General features: G+C 39.5%; 1 protein-coding gene and 1 non-coding gene across 3 annotated transcripts in view; both read left to right on the forward strand.

Moving 5' to 3' along the window:
• Positions 1-1022: 1022 nt before the first annotated feature.
• TRNAG-UCC (transfer RNA glycine (anticodon UCC)) lies at positions 1023-1093 on the forward strand. The gene has a single exon. It is a non-coding gene; the product is annotated as a tRNA-Gly (tRNA).
• Positions 1094-3302: 2209 nt separating this feature from the next.
• The window catches only part of USP54 (ubiquitin specific peptidase 54), a 126781-nt gene continuing 110527 nt past the window's right edge, over positions 3303-19556 (forward strand). Inside the window, exon 1 of one of the 2 annotated variants that reach the window (XM_049856046.1) lies at positions 3303-3387. The gene's annotated coding sequence lies outside the window, so the exon portion shown is untranslated. Of the gene's footprint in view, positions 3388-3645; positions 3720-19556 lie in introns of those variants that run through there. The other variant, XM_049856050.1, reaches the window with a different exon arrangement.

Here is a 19556-nt window from a genome sequence, read left to right on the forward strand (position 1 = left end):
AGGGGATTCATGCCCCCTCTTAAACTTGTATATAAAATTCTATTTCTATGTCCATTTTTCTAAGGAGATGTCATAGTTTGGATTTCCCTCAAACAGATCCTGAAACAAAGATTTGGATGCAAGTAGTTCATTTGGGAGGTAATCCCAGAAAGCCAAGCAGGATAAAGGAGTGGGAGGAAAGTCAATAAAGTGTGTTTTGGGCAACTGGGGCAGAATCCACTGGGAACTCTCTGAGAACAATGCTGTTTAAATTGTGATCCATGAACTGGCACCATCAGTTATCTTCTAGGAGCTTGGTTGGAAATACAAACTCTTGTCCCAGGAATCTGTGTCTTATTAATCTCTCCATCTGATTCTTATATGCTAGCAAATTTTGAGAAACATTACAGTAGAACGTACCTCAGAATTGCCCTGGTTAGGAAATGGAATATATATCCACCAAATCTCATGTATCATTGGTTTGTAGATTCCTCCTGGTTAAGTTAACTTCCAGGGAGAGCTAAGCATGCTACTAGGAAGAGAAATCTCAGGTGTTCGAAGTTGGAAGCTATGGGCCTGTACAGGATCTGTTTACAGAAGCTGTAGTGAACTCTGGGGGTGGGCTGAGGAGAATTGGTCACAGACAGAATCTGAATAAGGGTTCACAGCTTTCAACAGATTCTCAGGTTTATCAGTCTGTGAGCCCCCTCAAAAAAGGTTAAGAACTACGTAACTTCAACAATTGTTTATTGAGTATGATCTAATTCAGAAAACCAACCAGTGAAAAGGCTATGGAACACAATGGTCTGATCCACAACTGATTATGGGGATGGTGAAGGACCAGGCAGCATTTCATTCCATTGTGCCTGGAGTCACCACGGGTTGAAGGCCAACTCAATCAGCAGCTAACAACAGTAACAACTGTATACCAGGTACTATGTCAGACATCAGAGGTACAAAGATGAATAACAAGTTTCCTGTGACAAAGAGATTTCACAGTCAACCATAAAATAATTATTAAATGCCTGCCCTTAAAGTTGAGGGCAGTGGTAGTTCAGTGGTAGAATTCTTGCCTTCCATGCAGGAGACCTGGGTTCAATTCCCGGCCAGTGCACCTCAGAACAGCCAGCACTCATCTGTCACTGGAGGCTTGTGTGTTGCTATGATGCTGAGCAGGTTTCAATGGAGCTTCCAGACTAAGACTAGGAAGAAAGGGCTGGCAATGTGCTTCCCAAAAAATCAGCCAGTGAAAACCCTATGGATCATAATGGTCTGATCCTGTTGTGCATGGGGTTGCCATGAGTCTGGGGCCAACTGTATGGCAGCTACTACCAACAACAACCCTTAAAACTGGGGAAAAAAGTAGTGTCTACCAGTCAGAGGCTTTGAAAACCTAAAAACATTTTTTCAAGTTCAGAATGTCTGAAATCCTATATACAACAAAAAATCATGATACAAGTTTATGAAATTACAGGGAGCCCAGGTTGGTTTTGAAATTATCTCCTAAGTAGTAAAGTCTACTTAGAAGTCAAATTACTATCAGAAGTTTAATTGGGAAATATGAAACAAAAAAAGAACAGGATAACCTTTATGGAAAGGATCATCAAACAATGGTGGCTTAATGCATTAAAGTGTATACCTGTACAAGATCCAGCCAGAAATGTAGTCAAATTCTCAATCTCTGGCATCCCTTAGCCTAGACACCATTTTCTGTTAAAACAACCTTTCTTCAAAAATGTTTCACACATTTGAATACCATAGTTCACACTGGAAGCAGGGCTAGCTGTCTATACTGCTCATAGACATCTGCTGTTTGATTGCCACCGTGCTTTAAAACTCAGGAAAGGTAGCCCTTTTAGATAGGGGTTTGTAATTTCAAGTGGGTCCTAGTCCCCGCTGCTGTTGTTTATACCAGGTCATCTTTTTCTTTTATTAATATTACTTGCCTAGCCTCTGCAGCCATTTGAGTTAACAACTTCAAGGGTTTCTTTTACATAAAACACAAGCCCATAATACCTCCCACCCACCTGCCCTCAGTCACCTGCACAGTTCTAGGATCTAAAGCTGCCCTGTTCAGTAACTAGTAGTCACGAGTGGCTGTTCAGCTCCAGAAATATGCCTAGTCTGAATTGATATGTTCTGTTAGTAATAAAATAAACAGTAGATTTTGAAGACTTAGTAAGAAAAAACAATGTGAAATATCTCAGAACAACTTTTCATACTGATTACACGTTAAAATGATAGTTTTAAATACATTGGGTTAAATATATTATTAAAATTAAATTCACCTGTTTTTACTTTTTATAAACGTGGCTACTAGAAAATTTAAATTGTATAATGTGGCTCACAATATATTTCTACTGGACAGCCCTGGCTTGGACTACGTCACACTATGAGTGGTATTCAGGAGGCTGCAAGAGGTGAAAATGAATTCATTTATTACAGTATTTCTACCTCCTTATTTGTTCCCTTCTGGGCTTTACTCTTCCTTGCTGACCAACGTTCTCTAAATCACCTTCTGTGCCAGATGCTACCCTATCAGTCTGCATTTACAGTTTTCCAAGAGCAGAGAAAGACCTAAGTGTTGACAGAGTCACGAAGCAAGGATGATGTATCCATAGGCCAGCAAGTCACAAGCGCAAAGCTCAGGTCACACACCAACGCAGTCCCCTTCCGTATCCACAGCTAAACACCTACGCTTGTGTGTCCGATTTTTTAACTTTTGTTTCCTATTTTGGTCTGGCGAACTGATGGGAGCGGAACACCCCTGGGAAAACATTTCCTGAAGCCAAATACCGTTGACAAACTGGGGGGGGGGGGGGGGGGTGAAGAACGAATGCAAGCTTTTTTGATAAAAAAAACTCTTTGAAGGAAAGGGGTGAGGAGATGGGAAGGCAAGTTTTTGGCCTGCCCTCTCCATCTCCGACTACTCCGCATGCATAAGAAAAATGCCGGGAAAACTTAACTTCAGCTAAAGGCGACCCTGCTCTAAGTCTGAGGTAGTTTGGGAAAAGAAAGCCACATCCTCAAAGCTATCCCAGTGTAGGATTCCTATACTAACCTCCCCCAAATCTGGACCATCCCGCCTGCAACAGCTCCCCGACTCCCGGGCCAGCCGAAGCTTCATACTTGCCCTCTTCCCACCGCCAGACCCTCCCAAACCACCCGCCAAACGCCTTGCGACCGCCATTTTACTAAGTACGCTACTATCGCGAGATATGCCTCAGCCCTCAAGCCTGACTCGTGCACTTTCTGGCGAGAGACTCTCCTCGGCTGTTCTCGCCGTAGCCGAGGAAAGTGTCGCGAGAGCTGGTTGCCTTGGCTCCCTGTAGCTATAGCAGCCGCGGCGGTTAAGGATGCGGCGGCGGGAGCCGTGTGTGCGACAGCCTCAGGGGGGCGGGGCTGGAGGTAACGGGGTGCAGGGGGAGGCTCCTGGGGAGGCTGCAGGGAAGACCGGGTTGCGGGAGAAATGGACCCGAGTGTGACGTGCGGGGAAGGACACGGGTCCCGTGGGTAGAGGGACGGGGCGCCGGGCTGCGCTGGGGCACGCGGGGGGGGCTGGAGCTGCTGGGAGGTCCAGGGGGAGGGACTGGGGTGTAGTGAGGTCCAAGGGGCAGGGGTCGGAGATTGGAGGGCTGTGTGTATTGGGAGCAGGGTGTTACCGGGACTTGGAACTGAATAAAGGAATCGAGCTACATCGGGGAAGAAGTGGGAAGAACAGGGGTACAGCGAGAAGGAGGGTACGTTGAATGGGGCACAGAGGTGGGGCCCGGTTTGCTCTGCGCTGTTTAATCGCTGGGGTGGGTGGGAGAGGGGACTGAGTGTCGCAGCTCCCCGGGCTCTGTCGTTGGGAGAGCGCGCCAGGACCTGGGTCTCAAATGGCAGGGCGGGAATGGTGGCGACCCGGACCTGCGCTGCCCCCCACCTCCAAAGAAACGTCCCGTAGACTCCCTGAGATGCGAAAGGAGGGCCCTGGTGAACTAGTATTAGTTGGGAAGGTTTTCTTGGCGGAGAGGCTGAGTAGGATAATGAATGATTGCTGCTCTAAAGTGAAGCGTGGGGTGGGGGCGGGAGGGAGAAAAAAAAAATAAGATGTGTTTCTTCTGGAGCGTATTGAGTTGGAAGACGGGGGTGTGTGCTAAGATCACGTTTCTTTCCGGATTCATTCAAGTGTAGAATGCTTTTACGGTGTACTTATGAAATTATATATGGAGTGTAAAACCAGTTTAGATAATATAGTGAAACCTTCCACAAATATAACTTAAAAACTAAGAAAAGTGTTTCTATTGCAGCAGCAGGCTGCTTACACTAAATCTAAGGATAGTTTTAGTTACTTGAATGTAGAACCTAATGCATCCAGAGTGTGCCTATTCAGGTTATTTGCCTTTTAAGAAATGGATGAGGTTTTATTTTAGGAGATAGAACAAGTTCTGTATATCTGTCCATACGGAAATAAAAGGAGTCTTCCAGGAGTTCAAATCACTAAGCGGGGATCAAATATTTAGTCTCTCAGTCTCTAGGACTGTTTTCTGAGACAGGTTTGGACCACTTTGCCTGTTGACTCTTATTATTTCTATTGAAAACAATGACTTCAATTCAGGCATAAAACTAATTTATACCTTTCAGTTTACAGATACTAGCTTTCTGATAATTTTTCTCACTGTGTCTTCTGTAGGTATAAATTTGCAAGAGATAACCTCTTGATTATGTAACTGGATTATTCCATGTTGAGTTCCACAGATTCATTAATTAGAATAGTGGCTTATAAATCCTTCTTGAGCTAGCCTTTATGTGGTTAGTCACTGAACCCATTTATTTGGTGTGTGTTTGATTAAAACTTTTTATTTATGTCAGGTAAACTTTAAAGTAGAAGTGCTTTTCTGAGGCAAGGCAGAGCTTTGTGTGGTGGTTAGGTCCCAAAGATTTCTGCATGAATCCATCAACAGTGTCTTACTGTGCAGGGAGGAAAAAAGAATTAATACATTTACTTATTCATTCAGCAAACATTTATTGAGACCTATGGCGCTGATTCAAACCAGCAGGTAACAACCACAACATTATGTGTCTGACTACTGAGCCTTCAGAATACAAATACAAGTAAGAGAATCTTGATCTCTTCCTTTGAGTTGCTCAGAGCCCAGGAGAGGAGACTGAGAGAGAAACAAATAATTACAATGTAGTAAGCACAATATATGAGCACAGAGAAGTGTGAAACAAGGTTCTGCCTCTGAGGAGTTTACATAGTTGACATGACTAAAAGGGAAGAAAGAATTTTTAAAAAATCATAAAATATGCAAATTCTGAACTGTATACATCATTGTATACCAAAACCGAAGCCTGTTGCCATCAAGTTGATTCCGACTCACAGAGACCCAACAGGACTGCCCCATAGGGTTTCTAAGAACCTGCTGGTGGATTTGAACTGCCAGCCTTTGGTTAACAGCCTTAACTCTGAGCTCTTAACCACTGCACTCCACAGCATTATATATAGAACATATTAAGTTTCTCAGAGAAATATGAATTTTTTTTTTTTATATGTAAGTTTGAGGAAAAAATTCACTGGTCGGTTAATAATAGTCTTTTTTTTTTGGATACTCTTAAAATAAATATTACTGAGCATTAAGCCAACAACAACAATAACTAACATTCATCAAGTGATTATTAATGTGCCAGGCATATAATCTCATTTTATTTTCACAGTCCTCTGCAGCTGGTACTGATATTCAATTTTTTAAATAGTTTATTTTTTGTCGTTGATAATATACATTGCATAACACTGATTCGACAATTTCTACGTGCACAATTCAGTCACTGATTACATTATTCAAGTTGTGCAACCACTCTCACCCTCCTTTTCCAAGTTGTCCTCCCCCATTAACATAAACTTACTGCCCATTAAGGTTTCTGTATAATATTTCAAGTTGCTGTTGTCAGTTTGATCCCGTATAGTTAGATCTGAAAAGAACACAAAACTCAAGACAGACATTATTTACTAGTTAAGCTAAACTATTGTTTGGTTTTAAGAATATTTTTGGTTTAAGGTTTAAAGATTACCTTAGGGCAATAGTTTTTCAGGGGTTCATCCAGCCAATATTCAATTTTAAAGATAAAAAAAATTGAAGCATAAAAAGTTAAGGAAGTTACCAAAGAACATAAACCAAAACACCAAACCTGTTGCTGTCGCGTGGATTCCAACTCAAAGCGAACCTACAGGACAGAGTAGAACTGCCTCTTAGGGTTTCCAGGAAGCAGCTGGTAGATTTGAACTGCCAACATTTTTTGGTAAGCAGCCTGAGCTCTTAACCACTGTACCACCAAGGCTCCAAAGATCATAGAGATAGTAAATGACAGATTAGGGATTGGAGTTGGAAATTTTTGTGACTAAAAACCCATGCTCTTAACTCTTCCTTTCTTTTGAAGGAGAGAGCCTAGGATGGGAGAAGGGGGTAGAAAGGTTGAAGGTGGAATTGACCAGGAGACCAGAATTCATTGGAGTGGGGCTGGGAGGATATCAATTTATGGATAAGAGTATCTATTTTTTAGGTTTGTATTGTGATAAAATATATAACAAAAAGTTTGCCATTTTAAAGAGTATAATTCATTAACATTAATTGCATTGACCATGTTGTGCTGCCATCACCACTATCCATCTCCAAAAGTTTTACATCACCCTTAGTGGCGCAGTGGTGAAGAGCTCAGCTGCTAACCAAAAGGCCGGCAGTTTAAATCTACCAGCCGCTCCTTGGAAACCCTATGGGGCAGTTCTACCCTGTCCTATAGGGTCTCTATGAGTTGGAATCGACAGGTTTTTTTTTTTTTTTTAAATAAACTCAGTACTCCTTCAGCAGTAACTGCCATTCCCTTCTTCCCCCAGTCTCTAGTATCCACTAATAAACTTTTGTCTTTATGCATTTGCCTATTCTAGCTATTTCATATAAGTGGGATCATACATATATGTCCTTTTGTGTCTGACTCATTTCACTCAGTGTGTTTCCTAGGTTTATCTGTGTTGTAGCATGTATCAAAATTTCAGTTTTCTTTATCGCCAAATAATATTCCTTTGCATGGATGTATCACATTTTGTCGATCTGTTCATCTATCGATGAACATTTGGGTTGTTTCTCCCTTTTGGCTATTTGTGAAAATGCTGCAGCGAACATTTGTGTACATGTATTTGAGTCTCTGCTTTAAATTCTCTTGGGTATATACCTAGGAGTGGAGTTGCTGGGTCACATGGTAATCCTTTAACTTTTTGAGGAACTGCCAAACTATTTTCCATAGCAACTGAGCCATTTTACATTCTCAACAACATGGGTTCCAGTTTCTTTACATCCCCACACTTGTTATTGTCTGTTCCTCTGATAATGGCCATCCTAGTAGGTGTGAGGTGTGAGGTGGTAGGAATATCTCTTTTTTTAATTTGTAGATTTTTCTCTCAAATATTTACGCTATGTATGGGGAACTAATTTGAATATTAGCATGATGCTAAATATGAGGTTTGTATTGTTATATGGAGAATTGAGTAAATTACCATATTCACGCTGTGTATAATTATATAGGGAGCTATGCTCGAGAAAATAAGTCGTAACAAGAAATTGTTATAATTTGTAAGCTTCTAGAGAGTCATCATTTTAGTAGTGGAAATGATTATCTATATTCATGTATGGGGCAAATGCTATTACAACAGACCTTAAGAGATTTAGTCAGTTTTTATACTGCAATTTTTTTTTTGTAATGAGAAAAATGAATATATATATTACATATATTTATATATCTACTTTCAGTTTTCTTTATAATTTTTATTGTGCTCTAAGTGAAAGTTTACAAATCAAGTCAGTCTCTCACACAAAAACCCATATACACCTTGCTACACACTCCCAATTACTCTCCCCCTCTTGAGACAGCCCGCTCTCTCCCTCCACTCTCTTTTTTCGTGTCCATTTCGCCAGCTTCTAACCCCCTCCACCCTCTCATCTCCCCTCTAGGCAGGAGATGCCAACATACTCTCAAGTGTCCACCTGATCCAAGAAGCTCACTCCTCACCACCATCTCTCTCCAACACATTGTCCAGTCCAATCCATGTCGGAAGAGTTGGCTTCCAGAATGGTTCCTGTCCTGGGCCAGCAGAAGGTCTGGGGGCCATGACCACCGGGGTCCTTCTAGCCTCAGTCAGACCATTAAGTCTGGTCTTATGAGAATTTGGGGTCTGCATCCCACTGCTCTCCTGCTCCCTCAGGGGTTCTCTGTTGTGTTCCCTGTCAGGGCAGTCATCGGTTGTAGCCAGGCACCATCTGGTTCTTCTGGTCTCAGGATGATGTAGTCGCTGGTTCATGTGGCCCATTCTGTCTCTTGGGCTCGTAATTACCTTGTGTCCTTGGTGTTCTTCATTCTCCTTTGATCCAGGTGGGTTGAAACCAATTGATGCATCTTAGATGGCTGCTTGCTAACGTTTAACACCCCAGATGCCACTCTCCGAAGTGGGATGCAGAAGGTTTTCTTAATAGATTTTATTATGCCAATTGACTTAGATGTCCCCTGAAACCATGGTCCCCAGACCCCTGCCCCTGCTACGCTGGCCTTTGAAGCATTGAGTTTATTCAGGAAACTTCTTTGCTTTTGGTTTAGTCCAGTTGTGCTGACCTCCCCTGTATTGTGTGGTGTCTGTCCCTTCACCTAAAATAGTTCTTATCTACTATCTAATTAGTGAATACCCCTCTCCCACCCTCCCTCCCTCTCCCCTCTTGTAACCACAAAAGAATGTTTTCTTCTCAGTTTAAACTATTTACTTTCAGTTTTTTTTAAACTGCATATTCCAAAGTCCAAAAATCCAGTTTTCTGGTTAAAATTCAAATTTTGTATCTTATAATATCTTAGTATATGTTCTTTTAAAAAATATAAGTGCTAATGATAAGTACTCTCAATGAAGTGTTAATACTTAGTTCTAAAAAAGTTAAATGGTTAGAGGTCAACCAGTTCAATTCACAAATTTTATACTGAGAAAACTAAAGCATAGCAGAAATAAATGACTTGCCCAAAGTCACACAGTTGCATAATGTCCCAGGTGTCCTGATTTCCAATTAAGCATACTTTCTAGTCTACCACGTTGCCAAAATAATATTGAATAATTGCTACATATATAGTTGTGGGGCCTTGGTGACGCAGTGGTTAAGAGCTTTGGCTTGCTATAGCTGCTAACCAAAAGGTCGGCAGTTCAAATCCACCAGCCGCTCCTTGGAAACCCCATGGAGTAGTTCTACTCCGTCCTGTAGGGTCGCTATCAGTTGGAATCAACTTGACAGCAACAGGTTTAGTTTTGGGTTATGTATAGAGTTGTAGATGCTCTCAGCTAACTTTGGGATACTAGTGTTATCAGGAGGCTATTGATAGATGACAGAGTATAAATTGGTTACTTGTTTTCCTTATACTGTATTTATACTTGTATTTAGGATAAATGCATTCAGATAATTTATTCAAATGCTTCCTATATTTGGTGTTTTATATTACTGTTTCATTTTTTTCTCTGTCCAGCTGCATTGTTTAGCCAGTTTAACAAATATTTGTCTTGAAAAAAGGGGATGGTATATAACTATATTGTAATACATAATAATCTTTAGAAATAAATACATATTTGAAGGTGAGTCGGTCCTGTTATTTCATGTAGTTGGCTTTCTGCAGCAGTCCCATCATCTGTATAGAGTTCAGCTGGAATAGTACATGGGTGTGAATGAAATTCTTGTGTTTTCTAACACCTTTTAACTAAGTGGGCCAGGTGCCCATGTTTTTTATTTGAGTTATTTTTGAGACATTGAGACATTTTTCCAAGAAAGGTTTAGAAGAAGAAAATAAGAGGAGAGAGGAAGAGCCCTGAGGACTGAGAATGGGACTTCTACCAAAGGGCTGAAAACAGAGAGCAGCTGACCATCTGTAAAGAGGACAGTGCACCTTTTAACTCTCTCCCCACGGGAGAGCCTGAAGGTCTTTTCTTGTGCTTTGGTATATGTTTCCCCTCCAGGGGTATGTACAAGTATTAGTGTCCCCGCACTGTAATGTAAACATTGAACAAACCAAAAACAATTTCCCCTATATGACAGGTAAAAAATGAATACTCATTTTAAATTTCTATTTCTTTGGTTATGAAGTTGAACATTTCCTCATATTTATTACTTTTCTTTTTTTTATTTCCCTGTTTGTCTTTAGGGGCCTTCGTGGCATAGCGATTAAAGAGCTCGGCTGCTAACCAAAATGTCAGCAACTGGAATCCACCAGCCACTCCTTGGAAACCCTGTGGGGCAGTTCTACTCTGTCCTGTAGGGTCACCACGAGTCTGAATCGACTCGATGGTAACAGGTGGTTGGTTTGTCTTTAAATTAAAAATAAAATAAAATAAATATTTTAATTGTATTACTAAAATAATTAAAAAATACATTCTTTAGAAAAAAGAAATAATACTTCATATAGAGCTTAAGAAACAAATATTTCCCCTCCCAGAGATATCCCAAGTTTGGGGGATTTTCTTCTAGTCCTTTTTCTGTGCATTTATAGTATATATACCTATTTATGGAAACCTTGGTGGCATAGTATGGAAACCCTGGTACGGCTGCAAACCAAAGGGTCGGCAGTTGGAATCCACTAGGCGCTCTTTGGAAACTCTATGGGGCAATTCTACTCTGTCCTATAGGTTTGCTATGAGTCGGAATTGACTCGACAGCACTGGGTTTGGGTTTTTTGGTTTTATACCTATTTATAGCTTCTTTTATACTGTATCAGTGGAATGATATAGTATAAATCATTTTTTTCTGCAGCTTTATTTTTTTAAACTTTGCAACGTGCCTTTGAGATCTCTTTATATTAGTACGTACTTTTAACAGCTGATTGTATACCAGTTTGAATTATTGTAATTTATTTAACTGTTCCTTTATTGATGGACATTTAAGCTGTCCCCAGATTTTTACAGTTACCGACAATGCTAAAATGAATATCCCTCATTCTTGCCTCTTGTGCATATATTCTAGTGTACCTCCAGAGTAAGTATCTAGAATTTTAGAATTGTTGGCTAGAAAAATAGGCGTGTTTTCAGTTGTGGTAGATACTGCCAAATTGCTCTGCGGGTAGGCTGTGTACCACCCTGCTTTCCCACCAGCAGTTTGTGAAAGTACTCATCTCTACATACCTGTCAACACTTGATACTATCAATCTTGTACATGTTTGCTACTCTGATGGGCAAAAAATCATTGTTGTTTTAATCTGCATTTTACAGCTTACTTGTGAGTTTGAGCATCTTTGTCTTTATTGGCTGCTTATATTTCTGTGCCATTGCTTATTCTATCCTTTACCTATTTTTTAACTGGGCTTTTTTTCTTTTACCTATTGGTAAATTGATAAGAATGCTTTATTCATATATGTGGATACAAATCTGTATTATATATACGTGTATTGCAAATATTTTTCTCCCAATCTGTTGCATTGTCTATAGTGTTGGTTGACGTACTAAAATTTTTGTATTTCATGTAGCCATATCTGCCTATCTTTTTCCCTATGGCTTCTGAATTTTCAGGTTTGCTTAAGCAGGCTCAAAAGAGCCCTGGTGGCACAGTAGTTAAAGTGTTTGGCTGCTAATCTAAAGATTGGTGGTTCAAACTCACCAGCTACTCAGAGGGAGAAAGATGTGGCAATCTGCTTTTGTAAAGATTTACAGCCTTGGAAACCCTATAGAGCAGTTTTGCTCCATCCTTTAGGGTCACTATTAGTTGGAATTGACTTGACGGCAATGGGTTTAAAAGGCTCTCCCTATCCCAAAACCATGAAAATATTCTACTATATTTTATTTTAACACTTTACTAGTTTAAAAGTATTTAGCTCTTTAACCAATTACTGTGTGTTTTGTGAGGTACTCTTCTTTCTATTAATGTGCAACTTCCCAAGCCTATTTGTTGAATATCCTGTCCTTTGCTCAGTGATGTAAAATCTTACGCTTATCATGCTGTGTTAGTCACCCAGTGCTGTTATAACAGAAATACCAGAAATGGATGGCTTTAACAAAGAGAAACTTACTCTCTCACAGTCTAGTGGGTTAGAAGTCCAAATTCAGCGTGTCAGCTCCAGGGGAAAGCTTTCTCTCTCTGTCAGCTCTGGAGGAAGATTCCTTGCCATCAATCTTCCCTTGGTCGAGGAGCTCCTGAGGCGCAGGGACCCCAGGTCCAAAGGACGGCTGTGCTCCTGGTGCTGCTTTCTTGGTGGTATGAGGTCCTGAACTCTCTGCTTGCTTCCCTTTCCTTTTATCTCTTGAGAGATAAAAGGTGGGTTGGCCACACCCCAGGGAAACTCCCCTTACTTTGGATCAGGGAGGTGACCTGAGTAAGTTTGGTGTTACAATCCCACCCTAATCCTCTCAGCATAAAATTACAATTTACAAAATGGAGGACAACCATACAGTACTGGGAATCATGGCCTAACCAAGTTGATATGCACATTTTTGGGGGAACATAATTCAATCCATGACACATGAACTAAAAAAAAAAATATATATATATATGTATTTTGTTTGTTTCTGACACTCTCTGTTCTTTTCACTTGATCTGTTTTTTCCTGGGCCAATACCACACAGTTTTAATTAGTTTGAAGATCAGATGCCCTTTCAGTTTTAAGATATTATGTAAAAGCAGATTTTATTTCTTTCAGAACCAGCCGTTCAGGTTTCATTTAAAAAAAAAAATTCTGTTGGGATTGTAATTGGGTTGTATTGCAGTGAATAAATTATTTACTTTATAGAATTTATTGGGGCTTCCCATTCAGGTCTTTAAAAAAATGTCCTTCAGAAATGTTTATAGTACTCTTAGTATTGGTCTTGCACATTTCTAATTTCTAGATACTTCATAGATATTTAAAGTTATTATGGCAGTTGGGATCTTTTATCCCATGACATTTTTTTTAATTGGTTATTGCTGGCATGTAGGAAAGGTATTGATTTTTCCATGTTGATCTTGAATTGAATCACCTTCCTTAACCCTTTTATCGATTATAATAATTTTTCATTTGATTCTTTTGGATTTCCAAGATGGTCATTTTTTCCAGCTGTTCATGTCTTTGCCCATTTTGGTATATTTGATTATTTCTTATTTTGACATATTAAAGCTCTTTATAGTAAAAATAGCATTCCTTTATTATGTAGCTTGCAATGTTTTTTTCTAGTTTGCCATTTGCTTTTAGGAGAAATCTTTTGACCATCAGTGTGTTAAAGCACTAGAATAGACTATTAAAATGCTTGTGAAGTTAATATCTCGACCCTAGGAAAATTCTAAGGTTAGAGTTCTTTAAACCAAGTCTGATGAATAAAACTATTAATTAAAATGAGCAAAAAACAAACAAACAAACAAAGAACCCACTTCTAGTTGCAAATGAGATTTGATTCTAAAATTCAGAGGCTCATTTAATTTTATTTACAGTGATTTTCCATCTGAGTTAAGCAACTGAATTCAAAGTTTAGGAGAAGATCTGAGTAAAACTGATCCAGCTTCAGAAGTAACTAATTTATATGAGGATAGCTAGATTACCTAATGCCTTGCTATTCAAAATGTGGTCTACAGATCACCTAGAAGCAAGCAGATAATTAGGGTCTGCATTTAAATAGGATTCCCCAGGTGATTCATATGCACTTTCAAGTCTGAGAAGCACTGATTTAACCTGCAGTTTATCTAAAGGAGTATGGGAACTTCAAAGCTCAAAAAATCCAATTTAGTAGGAGGGACAAAGCAACGGGGCTGGGGGCGGGGGGAGGTTGAGATTACAGGAGATATGGAAGTTTTAGAAGGTAGTAACTGCAGTTTCAAATAATTTATTTATTCATAGTTGGACCCTCTAAAGAAGCTAGGGATACAAGGAACATCTTCCAGGAGATAGGGCTGGCAGATCCAGGTTGGGTGTTGGGTCTTCAGCCAAATAGTTGGGCACGCAGGGCAAGGGATTTAGTCTTTGCAGAAATTTATACTAGCTGTACTATTCAGTGTGGAGGCCACTATCCAAAATTTGGTCTATCAATATTAAAAATATGAACAAATTTCTTATGTTCAATGAGAATGAGTGGGACAGTATAATCCACTTTTAAGAAGTTCAATTTTCAGTCTCCACTGCTCAGAGTACATCTATAGAAAAGACTATCCAAATTCTTTTTAGTTTTGAAGAGAGTGTCATATAGTAAATTTGTGAATGATTTATTTATTTTTAATGGATGGTATCAAACATATACCTGAATATTTATATGATTGTAGTTTGTACAAAAATATTTTTTAACCTGTAACTCTTACAGTTTTTATTTCAGTTTGACTACATAAATATTCTCTATAGACAAATTTTTGTCTCTAAAGAAGAAGTTGTAACATGTTACTTAGTTTTTTGCAAATAGGATATTTAGCCCTGTCATTGTTGGTATGGAACTAATAAATTATTCTGAAACATGTGTTTCAGTATTTTGGTACTTTTTGGTAGCGGTACCTTCCTGTGTCATGTTAAAAGCAAGACACATGTTCTACAAAGCATATTTTTCAAATAGCACACTGAGTTTTTAAATGAAACAGAAGCTGGGGATAAAATTGTATTGAACTCTTGGAAAATTTATTTTTGTCAGTCTTACTGTGACTTTTATGTAGCTTCATTTTTTTCTTGGACATAAAAGGTAGGTTTCTAACAGAAAGCTAGCTGAATAAAATTGCTCAGATTGAAAATCACCTGGATAATGACTTATTTGCAACTCTCAGGAGAAAATTAATTTTTTTTCTCCTGAGAATAAATTTCTGAATAAACATCTTTTAAATGATGCTGTAATTTCATGGTAAAATTTGTAGAAAAATTCACTCACTGTAGAAACATAACCTTCTCCTTACATGTGTGCCATTGTCTCATAACTGACCTGAACTCAGCACTTGTTTTTCTGTGAAGTACAGGTCCATTTCCTTTGGTTGGTGCAATCTGTCCTGGCCTTTGACCCAGCTAGAGCCTAGGTGCCCTGCTGGTGCAGTGGTTAAGGGCTCAGCTGCTATCCTGAAGGTCGGCAGTTCAAATCCACCAGCCTCTCCTTGGAAACCCTATGAGTCAGTTCTACTCTGTCCCATAGAGTCGCTATGAGTCAGAATCACCTGGGGGCAACAGGTCTGGTTTTGTTTTGAGCTGTACAGTATCAAAAGAAAGTAAGTTCCTTAATTCCTTCTTGCTATTTTTTTCAACACCTTATGTATCTTTACTCGTGGTCACTGAAGACCAGAAGGGCATTTAAGAATGACTGCGAATTCCATTATGTGTTCCTTCAGTGTCGGGGAACCCCAGAGAGAGGCAATAGCATGTTAGTCTTGGGTTTTCCCCTTTCTAGGGTCCACCAGGTGTAAGGAAACTTATAGCATATTTCAGACTTGAAATAATAAACTTTGTACTTACAAAGCTAAGTTTTAGATACCACGGTGTCTTAGAGTATTATTGATATGGATAATTGAGAATACATTTATATTGTTCATATTATATCAAACAAGGCCAATGTTTAAACCACAAATTGCCACATGTAACTAATTTTGAGTAGAAAATCTGTATGAACCAAACTAAGGCCATGATTTTAACTGAGCATAGTACAGAAGTCTGGTTGAGAATTGCTTCTTTGTATGCACAACTGTCTGATCCCGTTGTGCCTGGGCTCGCCATGAGTTGGGGACCGACTCCGTGGCAGCCAACAACATGCCTCCTCATAAAAAGGATAATATTTCACTGAGTCACTTTTTTTTTTTTATCTTAGTTTGGAACTCTGATTTCACATTGGCTTTCATCCTTTTTAGTTCTTCTTTCAGTAGACAGTTACTGAACACCTGTTTTATTATAACAGCTTTGAGGTATAATTTACATACTATACAATTCACCCATTTAAAGTATACAATTCAGTGTTTTTTAGTAAATTCACACAGATGTGTTCAACTATGAGTACAGTCAACTTCAGAACATATTCATCATCCCAAAAAGAAACCCTATACCTATTAGCAGTCCATTCCCCAGTTCCTCCAGTGCTCCCTTGCAACTCTAGGGAAGCACTAATTTAGTCTTTATGGATTTGCCTTTCAGGAATGTCATATAGATGGAATCATACAGTATGTGATCTTTTGTGTCTGGCTTCTTTCACTTAGTATAATGTTTTCAAGGTTCATCCATGTTGTGTTGAAAATTATTCCATTGTATGAATGTAATGTATTTTACTTATCCATTTATCCGTTAATAGACATTTGGGTTGTTTCCACTTTTTTGGCTGTTATGGGTGAGACAGTGGAGGCTCCTGGAGCACAAAGTTTAAGGTAGTATTAAGGACAAATGGTTAAGCACTGGACCATTAACCAAAAGGTTATGGGTTTAAACCCACCCAGAAGCACCTTAGAAGGCAGCCTTGTGACCTGCTTCCAAAAGGTCACAGCCTAGAAAACCCTATGGAGGAGTTCTACTCTGCGCGCACGAGGTTACCACAAATTGGAATCTGTTTGAAGGCAGCTAACAACAAGGGTTGTGCCAGTACCAAATTTAAGGAGGCGCTCACTCTCCTTGTCCCTGGTTAGGACAAATTCCATAGTTATTGGTTCGAATTGTTCTTTTCCTACAGTTTCCTTAAAGTGCTTTGCCCAAGAAGAATACAGTAAGTCCCTGGTTTACTGTCCTGTCCGACTTACATTACAGACAACTTGTACTTTCCCTATAACGTCACGTGAATTTGCCCTCACTTCGAAACGATTAAATCAACCCTTAACTGCAACAGATTCTTCAGGATCAGTTCCACTTGCTGCACATGCAACTTTTTGAATCATCGGAAAGGCGTCCAGCCCTTTCTTGTGCTAAAGTAAGGCCAGATAGGAACTGTAAGCGTCTGTTCTGACTTAACCTACAAACTCGGCTTAAAGAAACAGGAACAGGTCTTGTTCGTAACCTGGGGACTGCCCGTACTGACATTATATAATTGATCCATATGTGTCAACCTTTGATGTTAAAGCCATGCAATTTTGAAGCCATTAAAAAAAAAAGTCATTGTAATGTTCGTCCGTAGTCCTTTAATTATAAGGCAAAACATTAGTATTCTGCCCTGCTCCTCCCTACTACTCCTGTTTCTTGTTCTCTAGATTTTGACCGTTGGCTTTTTCCATCCCCACCTCCACCTCGTATTTACCTCCGTATATGTCTAAATAATGTTTAAGCTGTTATTTTCTATGCTTCTCCATACCCCCATACATGCACACTTTGTCTCCCAATGTAGGTATGATACAGTTTTGGGTTAAATCAGTTGTGGCAGGCAGAATAATGTCTCCCCCAAATATGTTCACGTCCTATTCCCCAGAACCTGTGAATATGTTACCTTATGTGATGCGACGGTTAAGATTGTCAACTTGGCTGGGCCGTGATTCTCGGTGTTTGTGATCACTCCCATGATGGGATCTGCTATGAGTAGCCAATCAGTTGAAAGGGAGTTTCCTTGGGGGTGTGACCTGCATCCCAATATAGCTGACCTTTGGCTTTTTGCTTGCTCTGGATCTTGCGGCTTCCTCCTATTTGTGTGACCTCGGGTTCTTGGGACTTGAGCTATCAGCTTATCTTCTGATTCGTAGATCTGTACAGCCTATGAACGGAGCCCTGCCCTCCAGCCTGGTGATCTTGGGTTTGCCAGCCCCTGCAGCTACGTAAATCAGGAGAACCCTTGAGGTCTTGCCTGCCAGTCTTGGGATTTGTCGATATTCACAGCCTGTGAGCAAGAGCCATGCTTTCCGACTTGCTGATTTTGGGTTCGCCAGCCCATGGGGCTACATGAATCGGGAGAAGCCTCGATCCTAATCCGTGAATTTGGGACGTTCCAGCCTCTATAATCGTGTGAGCCATTTCTTTGATACACATCTCCCTGAATATGTATTTATATGCCTTACTGGTTTTGCTTCTCTAGAGAACCTAGCCAAAGACCCGGGGCAAAAGGGAATTAAGGTTGCAGATGGAATCAAGGTTGCTAATCAACTGACTTTAAAATAGGAAGAACATTCTGGATTATCCAGGTGGGCCAAATATAATAACAAGAGCCTTTTAAAAGTGCAAGAGGGAGGCAGAAGATTGGGGTGATGCAATCTAAGTAAAAAGGACTCGACCCACCATTACTTGCTTTGAAAATGGAGGGAGGTGGAGTCATGAGCCAAGGAATGCAGGTGGCCTTTAGAAGCTGGAAAAGGCAAGGAAATAAAATGCAGCCTTGCCTCGCCTTGATTTTAGCCCAGTGAGAGCATGTCAGACTTCTAACTACAGAAGTGTAAGATAAAAGTTTGTGTTCTTTGAAGATATTAAGTTACTGCAGTAATAGAAAACTTAATGTGTTAGTATTCAGTGTTTACATTTGTCTTAGTTATCTAGTGCTGCTATAACAAATAGCACACATGGGTGGCATTAACAAACATTAATTTTCTCAGTTCAGGAGGCTAGAAATCTGAATTCAGGGTGTTGGCTCTAGGGGAAGGCTTTCTGTTTCTGCTGCTCTGGGGGAAGGTCCTTGGTTCCTTGTCAGTCTTTGTGTGGTGTGGCATCTACTCCCATCTCTGCTTGTTTAATCTTTCATATCTCAGAAGAGATTAAGACACACTCTACACTAATACTGCCTCATTAACATAACAATGAAAACTTATTCCTAAATGGGATTATAACCACAGGCATAGGGGTTAGGATTTAGAACACATATTTTCTGGAGGGACACAATTCAATCTATAATAACATTATTGTGATTATATAAACATAGCTCACAGCTAAATGTAGTAATAATTTCCTATCTTGTACAACTTTTGTTTTTCCTAGAGTTAATAACTACTTTGTTGTTTAGTTTTTTTGAAATCGTTCTTAAAAGTTACTTGCTATTTTTCTGGTTAAAGGCATAGAACTACAAGTGTCAAGACTTGATATGAATGTCCCCTTAGTCTCTGTGGGCTCACAGGCAAGCTCATTATATCTACATATTTTTAAATTGAAAATTTTATTGAGACAATTTTAGATTTACATGCAGTTGTATGAAATAACACAGATCTTTTTTACAATTTGCCCAGTTTCCCCCAATGATAACATTTTGCAAAACTATAGTATAATATTACAATCAGAATAATGACATTGATGTATACCACTAATCTTATTCAAACGTCCCAGTTTTATTTGTATTCTTGTGTTTGTGTTCTTTACAGTTTTATTACCTGTGTAGGTTCATGTTTCCACCACCACCACAGTCAAGATACTGAACAGTTCTGAAACCACAAGGATCCCTAATATTGTTCCATATCCACCTCCACCTCTCAAACCCTCCCTCTCTAAAATTTTATCTCTTCAAAAATGTTAAAAATGTTATACAAATGGAATCATACAGTATATTGCTTTTTATTTTTTTCCACTCAGCATAATTCCCTGGAGATTCATTCAATTTGTTGCATGTATTAATAGCTTGTTCTTTTTTATCACTGAGTAGTAGTCTATGGTATAGATGTACTACTCTTTTAACAGTTCACTCAGTGAAGGACATCTGGGCTGACACCAATTTTGGGCTATTACAAATAAAG

The sequence above is a fragment of the Elephas maximus genome, chromosome 16 (genome assembly GCF_024166365.1).
Source record: "Elephas maximus indicus isolate mEleMax1 chromosome 16, mEleMax1 primary haplotype, whole genome shotgun sequence".
Taxonomy (NCBI): domain Eukaryota; kingdom Metazoa; phylum Chordata; class Mammalia; order Proboscidea; family Elephantidae; genus Elephas; species Elephas maximus.